Genomic DNA, 21,100 nt, shown 5'->3' on the forward strand with positions numbered 1-21,100 from the left:
TCTGTTTTGAGATAGTCTTTACTCCACTTCATAGGCTAGGGTGCTATGGTTAGCCTAGCTCACAGCAACCTCAAACTCCTGGGTTTAAGTGATCCTCCTGACTCATCCTCCCAAGTAGCCCACCACCATGCCTGGCTCATTTTTCTATTTCTTGTAGAGATGGGGTCTTGCTCTTGCTCAGGCTGGTCTGGAACTCCTGAGCTCAAGGGACCCTCCCACCTCAGCCTCTAGAGTGCTAGGATTATAGGCGTGAGCCACCATGCCTGACTGCAGCTTTTGCTTCTAACGCATTAGAATAATGAATTCTAAATAATTCATTCATGCTGCTATAGGAAATACTGTCGACTGGAGGGCTTAGAAACAACAGAAATTAATTTCTCAGACTGGGGAGTCCAGGATGAAGGCACCAGCAGATTTGGTGTCTTCTTTCTCTTTCCTGTTTTCTTGCTGTGTCCTCAGGTGCAGGGCAGCAATCTGGGCCCTCCTTTACAAGGCACTGTTACAATTCATTTGGGCTCTGCCCTCATAACCTAATCTCCCAAAGGCATCACATACTTATTTGGGAGATGGCAAAATGTGAAAAAATAAGCATCCTAAAATACATAAAATACAGTACATTTAATATTTTTTAAGCATTTTCTTTTTTTTCTTTTTTTTTTTTTTTGTGGTTTTTGGCCGGGGCTGGGTTTGAACCCGCCACCTCCGGCATATGGGACTGGCGCCCTACTCCTTGAGCCACAGGCACCGCCCTTAATGCATTTTCATTAATAGTTGTAAAGAATTATTCGGAACCTGCCCCAAGATTATATTTATGATGAAGGCAATGTATAACTTAGTAATGTAACAACATTGTATATTGGCTAGTGCTTTTCCTTACATCCCAGGGTCATGTAAAGTTTGTTACAAAAACTGTACACGATAAGGTTGCCTTAAGAACTTACTCATTCTACCAGTGATGCAATTCTGTTTTGTTCTGTTACACAGGTGGTTGTGTCTTCTCAACTGTTAGCTGTGTCCTATTCTCACCACAGCAATTTCATACTGATTGGGTTTGGATTGAAGGTATAGCATGAGATACATCATCGTTAGCTTTAAAAACAAGGATCAATAACGGCTCAGCTGTCAGTACCCTTTTTAAATCTGTCCCTTATCTATCAGACTGTAGTATATAGCAGCAAACTAGGTAATTACAATTCTTCATAGCTCTACAGACTTTCTCTGACATCAACATGATTATTTCCAGGGAAGCTAGAACTTTAAGTAATTCCTTGAACTTCAAACTGCATGAATCAGCACCTGGGATTCAACATTTTAAGTGTCAGCAAATCATCTTTTAAAAATGGGTTTTTCTAGAACACTTGGTTTGAAAATAGAAAGTCACATGGTTCTTCATAATTTTCACAGGCCTATGTGGGTTTTTTGTTGTTGTTGTTTTTTTCCTTTTCAAAAATAAAACTAGATCCTCCTCTTACTTGAAAAGACTTATAAAATCTCAAATAATACCAAGAACACCCAGAGAAATAAAGGTGTTCCTCATTTATGAAGATAGGTTTTTAAGAGTCATTAAAATAATGGGAAGCCCATATACAATGAGAAGCTTCATCTTATAAAGAATTTAAATTTCTCATTTGAAGGAGAAACCCTACTAATAAATTGAAATGAAGCATGACTTTCTGTGAAGGTTTCTAACTGGTCTTGGGTTTTCCTCTCATATTGCAAATTCAGCCAGGCTGATCTTTTCTAAAATAATAATCTAATAGCATCACATAAATCAATGGGCTAAAAATCCTTTACGAGAATGTGTTATATTGTTCTGTTTCCAGCTTTAGCAAAGTAGACGGATTCGTCCACTGAAAAGCAGCAGAAGTTCTAGATGAACTGTTGAAAAAAATATATATATATATATATTTGAAGGTTTTGAAGAACAACTAGGGGAGTGAGCATTGAAGTATCAAAATTCGAAGAGAAGGGAAGAATGGAGATGCTTCTGACATGAGGACAGCTGTCTGCCTCACCGCATCTGGCAATGGAATTGGGCAGCCTGCACCCAGTAATGGGGGCCGCAGACTTCGTAGGGGTACAAGTAAGGGGACCAGATAGACATAGAGGGAATAATGCATCAGTTTAAGCTGAACATTAGGTAATCTCAATAAACTAGTAAATAAAAATTAAAATTTAAGGGCCACCCATGAAAAGGAGCCCATGTAAACATTTCATGCTTTTAATTGAGATGCTCGAAGGTCTACATCAATGATGTAAGGACTAATAGACTAATCCTCCCAAAGACTGAAACCCAGTCAGATCAGCTCTACCCTGAACTATATCAAGCCAATATGTCTTTAGCCCAAATGACTGCTAGAAACAAAATTAAATCTTGCCTCAAAGAAAATAACTTTATCAGACCATCAAATTGTCTCTGTAATTCATGTACAGTATCTGACTTTGCATAACAGTTTTCAAAATGTTTATTATTCAACTTACTAGTAAGGCGAGACTAACTCTAACAGACAACAGAATAAAAAGCAAAGTGCTATTTATAAAAGAAATAAAAAAATTACTAGAGATTCAGATATATATTCAAATGTCCAATAAATGATAGAATTAAAAAAAAAACAGCTATTAAAAAAAAAAAAAGACTCACAGGAGACCTGAGTCTTGGAGCTACTAGGGACTTTAAAATAAATGTGATTCCAGATAGAAGATATGATTAGGAATTTCAAAATTACTGGAATCTATTAAAGAGATGTAAATAGAAATTGCAGAACTGAAAACTACAATTTACTAGAATTTAATAGATTTTATAAAACAATAGAGAGAATTTGTAAATTGGGAGATTGGTGAGTAGAATGTAATAAGACTAAAGATGATTTTAAAGACATAAAAATATGTATATGCATTCAATAAAAGGTATCATATATATGCTATTAAAGTTTATAGAAAGTGAGGAGAGAAAATCTGGCAGAAATAATATTTGAGAGATATTTACAGAATTTTCTAACAGAAGAAATATCAAGATACAAATTCAAAAATCACTATAATCAAAAATGCTGAATAAATTACATGTATATAGAAAACTACACGTTGGGACCTCGTAGTAAAGGTACTGAAGACAAAAAGAAAAATCTTAAAAACACCACCCCCAATAGATAACCTCTAAAGGAGTGAAAATCAGAATTCTTGAATTCTCCACAGAATTTCAGAAGTCAGGAGGCAAAGATGTTTAAAGAATATGTTTTAAAGCAATGAAAGAAAATAACTGTAAATGGTTAAAAATAATTTTCAGGAACAAAGAAGATGAATTTATACAGATAGAGAGTATTATATAACCCCAGTAATTCAGATACTATGGAACTGGTACAAATAGTGATGGAACAATACACCAGAATCCAAAAATCAATCCATAAATATCCATACATTTAATTTATGACAAAGTGACATTGTTACTGATATGCAAAAAAGGATGGAAATTGGGACAAATATGACTGAATTGATTAGATATTCCTGTGGAATAAATATTTTGATTCATAATTTCTTATTTCCATATATAAAAATTAACTCAAAGGGGCTCACGCCTGTCATCTTGCCACTCTGGGAGGATGAGGTGGGTGGATCACCTGAGCTCACGAGTTTGAGACCAGCCTTAGCTAGATAGAGCAAGACCTCGTCTCTAAAAATAGCCAGGCATCACGGTGGGCACCTGTAGTCCCAGCTACCTGGGAGGCTGAGGCATGAGGATCACTAAGAGTTTGAGGTTGTTGTGAGCTGTACATGGCACTGTACCAAGAGTGACAAAGTCAGACTGTCAAAAAAACAAAAAATTAACTCACGATGGATTTTACTATGTATTTTCTTACACCCCCTTAATATTTGACAAAAGATAGACATAATATTCTTTTTATGAACCCAATAGAAATGCATGCAGAAGTTCACAAATAATCATGTGAGGATATTAATAACACTACTATTTGTAATAATCCAAAACTAGGAACAACTCATAAGTGTAGCATAAATTGTAATATGGTCATAACTTGGAAAGCTATATACTAGTGGAATGAATGCAATGCACCGCATACAAAGAGGAGAAATCTCACAATGTTGGTAAAAGAATCCAGATACAACAGAATGTATGATGTAAATTTTAACATTTATAAAAAGTTGAAACTTAGCTATGGCATTAGAAATCAGAATGATGGTTATCCTTAGCGAACAAGATGTTAATGAAAAGGAGATAGCTGGTCCAAAAGTTGATCATATGAAATGGGCCATACTTGTCATACCCAACTAAAACATAGTTGAGAGTCTTAAAGCACTCAGGCCAAATAACATTGCTCCAAGAATATAATTCCTTACAGACCTGGCTGTTGAAACTGCTGGTTTTATCTGACATCTATGGAAACATCCTACTGCTATTCTAAGACCAGTTCTACTATCACTAGCCAATCAGAGTTTGCCAGCTCCCCAAAATTTTACTAGTGCTAACAAACTTTCTGGAAAAATAATATGTGACATTTCTCCCTTTTATAAAACTTATAAGCTCCTTGTTCCCTGGACATACTGAAGGACCACTTGGTCTGCCTATATGCCCAATTGAAATTCTCACCTTCCAGATAAAATATTTTAGACAGATATATATATATATATATATATTTTACCTTAACACTGATATATATATATTTTTTTGACCTTAACACTGATAAAATTCTACTTCTTTATAAGGAATAGACATCATATAAATATGCTTCTTTTGTACTAATTCCTCAGTTTGTACATATATGAATTCTATACATTTCTGTTTACATTTCAATAAAATTATATAGAAACCCCTCTAAATGGCCTACCAAATACAATCTAACTCTAGCAGTTGGCTTAGACTGAGTTTTGCTGTATTAACAAAGGATCCAACAATACCAGTGGCTTACCACAGCAAGTATTTCTTTCCCATTCATGTACATGTTGTTTGGGGGCTGCCTTCTGATTTGAGAGCAGTGGTAGGCTTATAGAACGGCTCTTAATTTTCCACTCAGATTTGGCAAATCTCACTTCTTGCTCACATTCTACCAGCCAAAACAATTCATGTGGACAAGTCTGACACCAATGAAATAGGGTACACAAGGAATGGCACCAGGAGGAATGGCTTGCAAGGACATCCATCATCTTTCCACACCTACACCAGCATTCTCATCTGCTGTACCAAATACTTTAAGCTTCAGTAAGAATGAGTTGTTTATGGTTAGCTACACTTGCTCTGCTATCTCTGGGCTTTAAGACATAGGTCACCCCATATTCTTGGCTTGAAATACCCTTCCACTTCACTACTTTTTCTTTTACCTGACTAAATACTGCCCATAATTCTTTAAGATTTAGTTCAGAAAACTCAACGCATTATATTCATACCTCACATGGAATGAGCAGAGATATACCATCATGTGTATTTGTCTTTTTTTTTTTTTTTATTAAATCATAACTGTATACAATGATATGATTATGGGGCATCATACACTCACTTCATAAACCATTTGACACATTTTTATCACAGTGGTTAACATAGCCTTTCCAGCGTTATCTCAGTTACTGTGCCTAACCATGAATAGTGGATGTTATTTTGGGGGTTCCCCTCTACCGTGAAACTTACTTTGACCACTTCAGGACAGGTAAAGGGCACCTCTACCCCAGATAGTCTCTGTGCACATTGCTGCCACTGCACACATGAGGTCTGACAATTACATTTATGAACTTGCCACCATGCACTTACATTGGCAGCACTGTACGAACAACTTGATAATGTTTCATAACCTTGGTATATCTGTGTCTCCTAGTTGTGTTTATGTCAACGTGTGGTGGTGTCTTGCTGAGTGGCGTTCATTATTGTGGTTCCATGTTTTGTTGTGCTACCACAGGAATATAGGAGCTTGATTAGAAAAATGGAAAAACATTAAATTTCTTGTTAAATTTGGCAAGAGTGGAAGTGAAATCAGGGATATGTATAGTTCAAGTTTCCATGAAGAAAAGAGCAGTGTACAAATGGATTAAACATTTTTCTGGGGAGAGAGAAAGCGTTACTGATGAAGAGAGGTCAGTGTAGCCAAACACGCAGAACTAAAAAAAAAAAATTGCAAAAATTCATTAACTTGTGCATCAAATCATCAACTGATCGTAAGAAGCATGGCAGACCAAGTAAACATTGATAGAGAAACAGAAAAGTCTTAACCAAAAATCTTGGCTGAAAAAACTCATGGCTTTTGCATCACAACAATGCACCAGCTTACATAGCACTTTCTGTGAGAGAGTTTTTAGCTAGTAAACAGATAACTATTTTGGAACAACATCCCTCACCTGATCTGGCCCCCAGTGACTTCTTCTTTACCCAATGATAAATGAAATATTGAAAGAAAGACATTTTGATACCTTCAGGACACTAAGGGTAATATGACAATTCTGAAGACCATTCCAGAAAAAATTTCCAAAATTGCTTTGATGGGTGAACTAGGCACTAGCATCAGGGCATAGCTTCCCAAGGGGAGTACTTCAAAGATGACCATAGTGATATCTAGCAATGAGGTATTTAGCACGTTTTCTAAGATAAGTTGATGAACTTAATTATCAAACTCTTATATCTTAGTGTTCTATAATTTTTGCTCACAAGCTTGTTATCGCTACTAAATTATAGGCCACTTAAGCATAAGGATAATATTTCACTGCACCTTTACCTAACACATAGTAGGTGCTCAATAAATACTGATTGAATTACTACATATGTCATATGTGTAAGAAAAAGCAAAGGTGACTATTATCACCCTAATATAATAATTTATGATTCTTATTTTTGTTATGTTCTCACTTTCCTAAAGCACTTTATTTATTTATTTATTTATTTTTTGAAACAGAGTCTCACTCAGTTGCACAGCAACCTCAAACTCTTGGGCTCAAGTGACCCTCTTGCCTCAGCCTCCCAAAGCAGCTGGGACTACAGGTGCCCACCACAACACCTGGCCAGTTTTAGAAGCAGAGTCTGTCACTCAGGTTGGTCTTGAACCTGTGATCTCTGGCAAACCATCTGCCTTGGCCTCCCAGAGTGCTAGGATTACAGGTGTGAGCCACCATACCTAACAAGCTGTGAAACAGTATAGAAGTTTACTATGTATAAAACAATGGAATACACATATATTCTTGAAATACAGAAGATACTCTCAAGAAATCTGGTATTCAGGTACAGGGACAGCTCATGAAAATTATCTAGTGCCCCACTTCCAGTATAAATGCTAAGGAAAATCACTCACATGGGAATATTTAACACATGTAACATATGAAGTGTGAGATATATGTAACCCTGGAACATTAAATGGATGGCAAATGACCAATATAAATATTTACTTCCCTCTCCTTTGAGAGTTAGTGGATCATTTATATATTCCAATATATCTTCCTAGGTTTGCTCCTTAAGATGACAGAGAAATGATCTTTGGAAAAATACCACCATACACACCTTAATGAAAGCAGTAAAAATGTTTATCACAGCTACCCTAATTATACAGTATGACTGTTTAAAGTAGTTCTGATAAAAAATAATGGATTGGAAAATGCCTTTAGTTGGCTATAGTAACACAACTCCCAGAAAAACGTATGATACTCACTAATGAGCAGGTGAGACACTCATCTTTTTTCACTTAGTCCAAGAAATTACTAATACCGTGAATTTTCTTACCTCATTCTACTGACTTGAGTATTTCACTTTTTTTCTGTGTGAATGATTCATTTATGCAATGTTTTTGTTTACGTTTTTAGGTATTTCTACATAAGCATATTTACTGCTTTAAGACTTTTACGTTTAAGTTGTTTTTTTCTCAACTAATTTCCCTGAGGTTGAAGAAAATGATCAGTAACAGTGTGAATGTAATAACAAGCTTTTCCTATGGACTGCACACTACGCCAAGCGTGCTGGACACACATGGAACTTCATTTAATGCTCACGGGAGCCATAAATTCAGGGGTCCCTTTGCATATGAAGAAACAGACGTGGGGAACATTATTAATTACTCACCTGATGTCAGCCAGCAGCCAAATGAAAGTTAAAGTATTAGATTTTGGCTTTGAAATCAGAATTTATATTCTTAACTATAACATACTAAAACCCTTTAATGCTTTTAAGGGAATCTTGGGGTAAAAGTCCTTAGGGCATTGGTTCTCAACCTTCCAAATACCATAGCCCTTTAACAGTTCCTCATGTTGTGGTGACCCCCAGCCATAAAATCATTTTCATTGCTATTTCATAATTGTAATTTTGTTACTGTTATGAATCATAATACAAATATCCGATATGTGGGATGTATTTTAATTGTTACAAAGGTGTCAAGGCCCACAGGTTGAGAACCGCTGCCCTAGCGGCTCGCTTTAATAGTTTTGGAACACAAATGTCTTAACAGTGCTGTGATGAACATCAGTTTGCATACCAGAGCAATCTGCTTGCTGGGGATGGACTTACCAGTTATTTCAGGATCGTCTGCCTACCATTTATCTTGGTCCTTCATGAATGAGATTTTTCTTCTAATCTTATAAATTCCCTTGAGTCTAGGATAGTCATAAATCATTGATTGTTTCTGTTAAGTAAGTCCTTTCCTATCCTCCACAGTCCCTCTGGCCAGTCTTCTCCTGCCTTCATTTAGAACAGCCACTACTGAAGGCCTGATTTTGCCTTTGAGTATTCTCTGCACTTAGAGTCCATCTCCAGTCATCGTTGGGGACTCAAAAAGCTGATAATTTGTGCTCATATACAAATGATGGCGTGTATATGATCTATTCTTCTCTAACAAATAATTTCTCATAAGCAGATAGTTCTCTCAAATCCTAAGAAAACAAATACTTCACTTGAGGACATTAACCAGTCCTCCAGCAAAATTATTTCCCCTATTTATTTATTTTGCAAAAGCAGCAGAGAAACTAGAGATCCCTCCTTTGTAAGGAAACATTTTTCTAATAACAAAAGAAATAAGTAACATCAGTCTTGGCTACCCTATGTGCCAGGTCCTGTGCTAAAGATAATTTACATGATTGCCTCACTTCATCCTCACAGCAACCTTACAAATTAGGAGCTATGAATATATCTTTATCCTTTTTGTTTTTGGAAATTCAAAGCCTCCAACTTACTTCTTCTGAATTGTATCTTATTTTATGCATCCCATTGTTTTAGCTATTTGGGAACATTTTTGGATTCTAACTTTATCCATTTATGTGCATTCAGTCAAAATGTATGTCATTAATTTTTTTGTTTCCCTCTCTTGTATGTGTATTGCCTAACAAAATTATGTTTATAATTGAAACAAAGATAAAAGGCATTTTGTTCTTATTATACAGACATACTGAGAACATTCCTGCCTTAGATGCCATTTTTAAATAAAGTCATGCCAGGGTAACTTCAAAAACAAAGTAAACAGAAGATAGAAGAGTTTTCAGACTTTTTAATGTATTCAATTTAAGATTTTTTGGGATATCACAAGAGACATATTCCTCAGAACATCGTAAGAGTTGAAAAATGTTTTCACATTCTGTTTAAGCTCATAAGCTCTTTCTAGTTCCCTTTTAGGGTCATTCTGACTTACACTGTAAGGAATAACAATGTCAACAAATTTATCTGTCCATTTCAAACTCATCTTCTAACTCAGGATGTAATAGTCTGCATGGAATGGAGCATCAGCATTCTCAAAAATATGACATTCAGCTAACCTTAAAGAAAATTGTTACTTTCGAAAATAGGAAGTCTTACCCCTTGGTTTGTGGATATTCTTCAAATTCTCTCACCTCAAGGTATCAAACATAGAATTCCATGTAAAATAATGTATAAATTTGCATTTTGGAAGAGATAGTGTCCATGGTTTTTACACGATTCTCAAGGGTTTTTACTGGATTCTCATGGTTTTTATCTGATTCTTTATATCTGTGATATAAAAGATATTATAAGCCCACTATTTTAAAAGAAAAATACAAGAAAATGTAAAAGAATAGAAATAGTTAGATGCTACTCTTTATTTTTCCTCTACTACATAAAATATATACTCACAAGTGGATTAAAAAAAAACAAAACCTGTCTTCACTTACCCCACAAACTTAGCTTAATTAGATCACTTATGAGAATTGAAAGTATTGCAAAAAAATATACCTTGTCATTTATACTGTCATAAAACAGGAAAGTTAGCCTACTGTAATGGCAAAAACTGTATGATTACAGGAGAGAAATAACTTTTCCTGAACAACTGCTCTATGAAGGGTGCATTGGCAACTGCTGCCTAATAACCACATGAGATTATCTGTATTCCCATTATGCTAATGTGAAAACTTAGATTGTAGGATTGAAACTCCTGCTCTCAGACATACCAGGAACAAGCTGCTGAGAACAGAATGGGGTGCTATTTAGTCTGCTTGAAGATAAGTGGAAACATGTGTCTATCTGGACCACTTTTAAGAGACAGGAGGCAGGGGAACACAGGCTGTTATCATTGGTTGACTGGGTAAGTAACCTGGAAGTAGCAATTTGAAAGATGTAAGAAAGAGCCATTATCTCAAATCACCCTTTGAGAAGGGTCAACGCTGATAAAAATTTGAGAGAACAACAAAGAGCAAACTATTTTAAATTACACAGGTAGACCTTAGCATAACTGAAATAAAACAGAAAGAAGGAAAGATGTGGACGTAATAAAAAAGAGCTAAATCCTTGAGTCCACAAAGACAGGGCTACTGTAGTGAATTATTATATTTTGCAGAATAACTAGAAGAGTACAACTAAAGCTGTTCTGTAAATGAAAAACTGATCAATGTTTGAGGTGTTAGATGTCTCAGTTACCAGATTCCAACATTTTACACTGTATGCTTGTATCCAAATATCATATGTACCCCTTAATATTGGCAATTTATATATATTTAATTTTATGTAAATATCCATAAAGTTAAAAATTTAAAAAAACACATATTAAGTAGGAGACAAAATGAAGTTAAATTGACTGGAAATATAATTTTTTAAAAAAAGGAACAACTATATCAGGAGCCATGAAAGAATCATCATTAAAAATGCAGCAGGTATTTTAAGAAAAAAGTCCTATGAACAACTCCATGCTATCTAATTTGAAAATATACAAAATGGACATGTTTCTAGAAAAATCAATTTAACAAAGCTAAATTAGAAAGGAAAGATAATCTTACCGTTCTTTACCTCTTACAAAAATTGAGCAGATATTTAAACATTCTCACCAGAAACACCCCAACCATCAAACACACACACACACACACACACTAGCAGACCCAGACAGTTTCAGAGGCAAAAGCTAATAAAAGTCAATAGAGCAAAGATTTCAATGTTATACGAGGGTTATCTATAAAGTACCGAGTCATGTAATATGAAAAATAGCATTAATGATTGCTGGATACTTTCTGAATAACCCTTGTATATGTTTTTTCATAGAATAAAAGAAAAAGCACTATAAATTGTTTTTGATATGATCATCTTGACTCAAACTAGTCACGAAAACCAAAATGAGGGAAAATTAAAGGCCAGTATCATTCATAAACATGTTGCAAATATCATTTTTTAAACTGGCAAAAATGAAATCAACAATGCCTTTTATTATTTGTTATCACAAATCATGGCTATATGAAAAGCAAAATCTGTGGAAAAATTGTTTTATTTGAAGATGAATAGGGCAAGGTTGATATAAAATTAATATAAAAATAACAAACAATAGTGACAAAAAACTGTATTTTCTAAAAACTTTTATACATTTACCATTTGTGATAGAAATAAAATTTCTATCATAGACAATGTAATGACCTAGGAATAAATGTAAGATATATGCATGAACATTTTTTTTTAAATGAGTCATTATTTATTATATCATTTGTGTTTGTAGTTTTTTTTGTTTTGTGGTTTTTGGCAGAGGCTGGGTTTGAACCCACCACCTCCAGCATAAGGGACTGGTGCCCTATCCCTTTGAGCCATAGGCGCCACCCGCATGAACATTTTTTGAAGAAAAGTATAAAACTTTATGAAAGTTAAATTAATTAATAAAATAAACCATGTTCATGGATAAGAAACCACATTATTGAAAATATCAAAACCTTCTCCATACTGATAAAATAACTAAATTCTAGCATAAATCATATCAGGGTTCTTCGTTAAACTTGACATACTAATTCTAACATTTACATGGAAGATCAAAATGCCAAGAATAACCACATTATTCCTGAAAAGAAGGTTGGCTGGGAGGAGAGGGAGCTTGTTATAGCTGATCTTAAGCTGATCTTTATATTGTAAAGCCATAGTAATTGAGATAGCATAATATTAGTATGAAGATAGGCAAATAGACCAGAAGACCAGAACTGGAGAACACAGAACCAGATTTATGCATCTATGCAAATAGGAAGCACACAAAATTGAAAACATTTAGAGAGATTTACAGCAATTGGACCTCTGCAGCATCCAAACGCAAGATTTCACCAGAATAGATCCACAATAGATTAGAAATTCAAGCAAAACAAACAACACTATTTTCCTCACCATTTTCTTCAGTATTAGCTTAGACAAAAAGCTTGGAATTTAAAAGTAGTTCTGAAGAATCAGACAAAATGTTTCTGAGAAACACCACAGTAGACTGAATTTGAGCATGAAAATGAACAAAGGTGGATGATGACCAGGCCATTCTGAGTAACTAACTGAGTCAGGTTCTGACTGCAGTTAGAGTGGATTGCAAGCAGACCTAAGCCTCATGTTCACTGACCAGGATTGGATTTATAACCTCTCAATCTAACCACACTGTGAAATGTCAACATGGAGTCACTGACACTCTAAGACCCACTGTGCAAAGCCAGGAATTACACTGCAACAGTCCCTTGCACACACACCATATGCTGCACAGCCCCAGGGAAATTAGTGCAAATTCAATAGTTTGTGGGATATTAAACCTTGAAAGGGTCCCAAAAGCCACTAAGCTTCCCCCTTTATTTTTGCAGAAGAGAGACAATACTGTGAGGTTGAACCACCAATCCCAAGATGACACAGCCTGTCAGTGGCCCGGTGAGACTGGGACTTCAGTTTCCTGAACATAAGAAGCTTCAGCTCACAGCTTTACAAAGTGGTCCCAAGACAAAGCAAACAGTCATTTGCACAGTATGAAACAAAACTACCAATTGTCAAGAAAGGTACTTTGCAGAGACACCGAGTTTAAAGGGACTATTTCACCAACTGGGAAAACAGCAACTCCAATTCATTCAGAGATGCTCCAACATCAGTCAGTGTTAGTATTTAGGGCAAAGTGCAGTGGGGGTGATGAATAAGGCTAAAGTAAATGTAAAGTAAATGCATTCATGCCCATAAATAAGAAGCAGCTTGTCTTTTAAGATTTAATAACACAGATTGCGAAGGACAATGCTTTTATGGACTCACTCATTTCTTTCATCAATAATGGGTACCTTCTTATCTCTTTTCCATGAAGGCTGTCAGAAGATATAGACTTCCTGGCTCAGAACAAGAAACCCAAGAAGCCCCCCCAAAACAAAACAAAACAAAACAAAACACATATTCCTGAGAGAAGACATTCTCTAAAAGTTAAATAACTAGCCTTAATAGCAAATGTCACTTAACTACTTGCAAACTCTTTCAAATCTATTTAATTTTCACACACACTGTGCGAAGTAAAGATTATCATTCCTGTTTTACAGATGAGGAAACTGATGTTGTAGCTAATTGGTTCTATAATTAGGATTCCAATGTAGAAATCTTATCCCACATTGAGAGCACTTCATTGCATATCCTCATGTTCAAAGACCCAGGAACAAGACACAGGAATACAAAAATGGAAACCACCATGTTTTAGCCACTTGGATGGAAGGACGAAAAGACAAAAGCTCAGGTTGCAACCATGCTCATAAGTTAAGACAATTTCTGAGCCTTTGGGTACCCAGTATTTTATGTCTTTGGTTGGATCAAATTCTTAATATAATTTACTATAGTCTTAGAGGGCACAGCTAATACATAGGATTCAAAGAGCAATACTATGTGGACATTACAAATTATGCAGGATCAGGAGAAATGATTTCAGAAGAGGAGGTGGTAGAAGAGAAATTTTGTTATTATTATGTCATTTTATACTCATGCTTAACCAATGGCTTTAAGTTCTTCCCCCACGAGAATAAATGTATTCTCCTTGCTTCTTGAATTTGAACTTGGCTATGTGACTTACCTTGACCAATGGAATATTAATTGATGTGATTCAAGTTTGATGTATGTAGTGGTGCTATTTAATAACAAGAGCATCAATGTACACTCACCAAGACATGGAAACAATCTAAATGCTCATCAACTCAGGAGTGGATCAACAAACTGTGGTATATGCATACCATGGAATACTATTCACCTACAAAAAAGATGGTGACTTCACATATTTTATATTAACCTAGATGGAGCTGAAACACATTCTTCTCAGTTAAGTATCACAAAAATGGAGAAGCAAGTATCCAATGTACTCAATGCTAATATGAAGCCAGTAGGTTATCTAATTGGTAAATGACCCTACAGCTTGTCCCCCAGAAATCACATATGAATCAACACTGAGCCCAACCATGGTAAATAGCCAACCCATCAGAACCTGCAGCTTAAGGTACAGCTGCCAGCCAAATGTAGCCTAGATGAGACAATTCACAGTGGACCTATATGTTCATGAAGATAAATTTTTATTATTATATGCCACTTAGTTTAGGGAGAGTTTGTTCTATAGCACTCCTGGGGTAAGAGATAACAAATATGAAGGATAATTATTAAGAAGCATCACTTCACCACACTTCAGGTGTAGGACAAGTCCATAATGATCAAAACAGCATGGTACTGGCACAAAAAACAGAGACATAGATTTATGGAACAGAATAGAGAACCTAGAGATGAAACCAGCTTCACATCACCATATAATCTTAGATAAATAATAACAACAAAAAACATACACTGGGGAAAATAATCCCTATTTAATAAATAGTGCTGAGAGAACTGGCTAACCAAATCTAGAAGACGGAAACTGGACCCGTACCTCTCACCACTTAAAAATAGACTCACAATGGATAAAAGACTTGAATCTAAGACACAATACAATAAAAATTTTAGAAGAAAGCACCGGAAAAACTCTTAATGATATTGGCCTGGGGAAAGACTTCATAGCAATTGCAGCAACAATGAAACTGAACAAATGGGGCCTGATCAAACTAAAAAAGCTTATGCACAGCAAAAGGCACAAAAATGAAAGGAAATAGACAATCTTCAGAATGAGAGAAAATATTTGCATGTTACAAATCTGACGAAGGCCTAATAATTAGAATCTATAGAGAACTCAAACTAATCAACAAGAAAAGAGCAAACAATCCTGTTTATTAATGGGCAAGAGACAAGAATAGAATCTTCTCCCAAGATGACAGATGAATGTCTAGCACACTCCAAAATGAAAAAAAAAAATTCATTATCTCTAATCATCACAGAAATGCAATCAAAACCACCTTGAAATATCATTTCACCCCAGTGAGACTAGCCCACATCATAAAAGTCCACAGCTTCAGATACTAATGTAGGTGGAGAGAGAAGGTGACATCAATACACTGTTGGTCAGATTGCAAACTAATACAGTCTCTTTGGAAAGCAATATGGAGACTTCTCCAAAAGCTAAAAGTAGACCTCCCATCTGATCCTGCAATCCACTATTAGGTATCTACCTAGAAGAAAAAAAAAAATCATTTACCATAAGGACATTTGCACTAGAATGTTTACTGCAGCTCAATTTACAACTGCCAAGACGTAGAGTCAACCCAAGTGCCCATCCACCCATGAATGGATTAATAAACTGTGGTATATGTACACCATGGAATACTATTCAGCCATAAAAGAAAGAGACCTTGCATATTTTTTATTTACCTGGATGGATTTGGAGAACATTCTCTTCAGTATCACAAGAATGGAAAGTAAGTATCCAATGTAATCAAGACAAATGTGAAACTAGTAGATTAACAACTATAGGACCAGAAGAGAGGAAAACCCAAATTCATGAAGGTAGGAAGGGAGAGAGGGGAGAGAGCGGAGAGAGGAAAGAAAGGAAAGAGAAGAGGGGGAAGGAAGGAGGGAAAAAAGGGAAGGGGGTTGGTAAGCTCTCACCTAATGGGTACAATTTAGGGGTACATGGTACACCTTCTGTGTGAAGGATTCAATTACAAGTTGGACTTTACTGAACAAATGCAAACAATGTAACCTAATACTGTGTATACTTATGGTAATCTGAAATAAAAAAATAATTAAGATCAGTAATGAATTGTGGAGGAAAGTAAAGTAAAGATATCATGCTCTCTAGAACAAATAGATAAAGGCCAGGTAGGCAAAATGTCAGAAGTCCCCTAGAGGAGGCCCAAAGTAATGTGTCCACCTAAAAATAATCATGCATAGAAATACCATAAAGGGAAAAATGACAACACGGAGAAACAAAAGAAGCCTGTGCTTTGAATCTCACAATTCTGACCCTGTGACAGCTTCAGTTTCCCTGTGATCACTGCCTACGTGATACAGCATTTCTATCATGTCAGCACCACAGCGAACACACAATTTTGAGATCTGTTTTTCTCATTTTTTACATAACAATTTTTAAGTAACGGGTTGTGACACACCTCTTGGGGACAGAACACAATTATAATAGGGATTTTACCTAACAAATGCAATCAGTGTAACCTGGTTCTTTGTACCCTTAATGAATCCTTAACAATAAAAAAAATTTAAGTAAATTATTTTATCACACAGCCTTCATATGCATCAATCCCAGAATCTGAGGAATATTCCATCCCAGGTAGACATCCTCCTCGCCTGGTTCCCACATTGGCACGTGCTGTTTCAATGCACTCCCGCTATTTCACATTTTGATGAAAGCTATTATTTTTCTGCCTAGTGTTTCTTCCAATTCTGAAAATTTGTAGTTCTGCTTAGGGCTGCCAAGCCCAGTACCAGCCACAGGAGGTATAGTGTGGGCTGGGATAATAGGTGTTTTCTTTGGCCACAGACGTCCAGAAATAGGCACGTGATGCAAGGAAGCCTCCTGAGAAACATTCGCCAGGATTTGTGTTTGGGATCAGAGCTCCATAAGACTAAAGAATGTGCCCTGGTGTTTGTGTTCTTTCCCAGTTAGAAGAAAACATGTCCTAGCAGGAGAGGAGAAAGGAAAAGGACACAGACCAGCAGGACTGAGAACATTGGAAGAAGAGCGTCCTGGGAATCTTTGAAGTACTGGGGCCACCTCTTTGTTCAGTACTCGAAGACAACAAGTTCTCATTTCCTGAAACTACTTTTAATTGGGTTTGTCCATCCTATGTAGCCTGTGAATCTGAAATTATTTAGAAAAGTTTACATACTGTGTTATTAATCTAATTACAGGCATTTGTTGTTTCAGGCATTTGTCCGAGAATCTTAAAGGTCTATTATAGTTCTGACAACTGTGTTATAGTTTGTTCCAGGCATTCATTTCAAAGAAAACAATGAAGACGTTTATAAACACAAGAAGGAGTGAAATGAAGTTTTCAAAGACGACTTACATCAGAACCACTTGTACACCTTGTTAAAATAATTCATCTGGTCTTCCTTCTGGGCCTCCTGAAATAGACTCTGTGGGAGTGATACTCAGGAACCTACACTTAAAATTCGCCCTTGTTACTCTTACCTGTAACAAAGTTTGAGAATCACTAAGCTAAATGACTGTCTACCTTCCTCATTCAGTTCAGAACACTTATTGAATTAGAGGAGGTAATTAGGAAAAAACTTTTCAACCTAATGGAATACGAATTATCTAGAAATCTTGTTAAAATGCAAATTATGATTCAGAAGGTCTAGGGGAGGGTCCAAAGTTCTGTATTAAAAAAAAAAATTTCCAGGTGATGCTGATTCTGCCTGAAGACCACACTTTGACTAGTAAAGTACTAGACTACATGCTGCAAGTACAAATAAACTGAAGTTGAAATAAACTGAAACATAAACAATAATCTGTATAGCAAGAGGTAACATCAGGGTGCCAGGATGAATGCCACATTGGGAATGATGGCCCCAGTTCACGTTCTGCCACTATTGCTGCTAGTAACCGGTTGTGTGATCTTTTCACATTCCTACCCCGCTGCCCATTAACACAGAAAACCAAGGGGATCATCCTTTGATGTGTATTCAGTTCTGATTCTGAGTCCAGGATTCTGGTTCACTGTGTTGACATCTGAAGTTGATAAATTGTTCACTCAAAAAATGTTATTACAGCCCAGGAGACACAATTTTAGTGTAAATAAAGTATCAATAAACTAATGACTCACCTCTATATATTTGGAAGCAAATGGTTTATCCCTCCCTAGTACCATACAACATCTCACTTTTTAAGACGGATTTTGTTTTAGGGTCTTCTCTCGATTGTTATAAGAGGTTGTCATTCCCTTCTTCTATGGCAGCAACCATCAATTCTGCCAAACTGGACCCAATTCCTTTTAGTATTTCCCTTGGGCCAAATAGCCATAGAACTCCAACTTGCAGGGACCTCAGATTTGAATGGTTTTGATGTCTCTCTTATGTAAATTTAAGTTGGCTTAAGGGCATGCATTGAGGGACAATGACTGGCACTAGAAAGGGCAGGCTGGAGATGAGACTGCTTCACTCAGCTACTATCAGCCCCAGCAGGTGTTTGTTAGATCCTGAGCAGCAGAAACAGTCAAGATAATGAAAAGATGATCCCTGCCCTCGATGAGCATCCAACACACCCACCCACATGTAATTAGTGTCCAAGACAGCAGAATAGACTCTTAAGGAGTGGCGAACATGATGTGTGCTTTAAGGGTCCCAAGATGGGCACTTTCAGGATGTGTTAACACGGAAAGTGACTCAATGAATGAGCCTACATTTCCTCAATCAGCTTATCACACTTTTTTCACTCATGACCCACTACCTGATGTTTTCCGTATCTATTAAGCCACTGTTAGTGACTCAATATTTTTCTTTAAATTACTTTGCCAATTGCCAGGCTTTTTCAAAAGGAAACTTTGTATCACTGCTTCAAGTAGAAAGCCATCACCAATGGCCCAAGATAGGTAAGTATAAAAAACAAGATGAAATTGAATCAATATATGTTTAGTTAAATATTTTTGCTTACTAAAGAGTTAGAGCTTGAAGCCTGCTCTCTTAGCTAAAAAGAAAGACTCACCAGTGTTAAATTTGTCATAGATGTATTAGCATCAGATTCCTGCCCCATGAAGCAATCAGAAATATGGAAGAGAATTGAGGAAAAATGATATTGCAACGTGATTCAGAGCTATGTACATCTATTTCCACATGTCCTTCATGTGTATGCTCCAGCCCATAGAAATGCTTCATAAGAAAATTAAAGGCAATATGTTTAAATAATTTTCATGACATTCATGGGTATAAATCAGATTTCACACTTAACATCAGGCCCTATAAAAATAAATGGGAAGAAAAATAATCCAGATCTTTATTCTGGATGGAGAAGATATTGATTCCTCCTGAGACCATTTTTGCATCAAAAGCAGATGGGATTTTTTCCTCCTTCATTTTATCAGGATGTTGATTTTTCTTAGGATCTACTCCAAATTCACAGAACTTTATTCACTGTTGAGTTGAATGAACAATTCTACCTAAGAACACACAGATGAAAAAATAATTGAGATATAAAAAATTTCTTAAGTCCAGGTTCTCCTAACTAGGATAAGCTAATCCACACTTTACATTAAATTCTAAGTCCTCCACCCTAAACATGTTCAGTAATAACTTGACGATTTCATGGTGATCGTTTCGTCAGTATGTCCTCTACACCCTTCTAATACCTGCTGCTCTTCTTGCCAAAGGAGGCAACCAAACAAAACTTAAAATTTTCACAAGGAAAACTTTACTGGGGAACTAGGGGTGGTAGCAGAGCAGAACCTAGAGAGATGGGTGCTTTTGGCCATGCAGACCTACCTGCAAAGGGCACTAGCAAACCCAGAGACTTGGGGCCTACGGACTGAGCTAGGAGAAGTGAGGCTGTGTCAGAGAGGCGTTTGGGCACACGGCATGCTGCTGTGCAAGGAAGCCTGGAGGTCCCACAGAGGCAATGGCCAGGTCAGTGAAGAAAAGGCAGGCCAGGTCAGTGCCTGAGCAGTGTGTGCTGGGGTTCCCAGCCCATGAAGATCATCAGGAATACCCTCTATACATTGATTTCCTATCTATGCATCAGGAGAGGGACCTGGCATGGGCTTTGTGAACTCCCAATGGCAAGATCTACTCCTGATTAGAACCAGAAAAACCCACCACTAAGAGTTAGATTTTCAGTCTTTCCATCTTTGTATTGCCTGGTCTATTTAGGATATATAATAAAGCTAAATATAACAATAAACTTCAGGACTTTACAATTTGAAACGGATGCATTCTTTCTTCCTCCATGTCCTAGAGGGCTACAAAGGACAGGTTCAGGTTTATTATTTCCTTCATCAGGTCAACCTCACAGTCATGGGTGTCAGACCCTGGGACAGCCACCTTTTCTCAGCTATAGGCAGACAGAACAGGACCTATGTTGTATCTGTGAAAGCACACTGGTTTCACTGCCCAGTAGCTGGGGGATTAGAGGCAAACGACTAAATGCCTCTGTGCCTCCCTCTCCTCAGCTGTCAAATGGAAATAGAAATAATTCCAGACCACTCTAGCTTGTATTGAGGGGGATAAGAAATTTGAAAAATTATGTTAAAAAACACACAATGGTGCCTGGCCCATAGGAAACACTTGTATGTTGTAAACAGTGTCAAGGGAGCCCCATATTGGATAAAGAGGTTGAGAAATCAAATGAGCACTTACAGCGCTCTGTGATCCACTAAGGGCCGTCAGTGTCTGGCCCCTTCCTGTGCAAACCACACAGCAACTACCGGATTTTAACGACTATTTCTTCCCATTTGTCTAATTTCTCAGACTATGAGCATCTCAAAAAGTTGATATCTGGTACCTGGTACCTCAGTTGTTGGGGGAAGCTGCACATTGAGTGGAAAGTTTGGAAGAGTGGATGGACTTATACAGTAGACAGAAACCATATTTGAA

This window comes from Nycticebus coucang, chromosome 8 (genome assembly GCF_027406575.1).
Source record: "Nycticebus coucang isolate mNycCou1 chromosome 8, mNycCou1.pri, whole genome shotgun sequence".
Taxonomy (NCBI): Eukaryota; Metazoa; Chordata; class Mammalia; order Primates; family Lorisidae; genus Nycticebus; species Nycticebus coucang.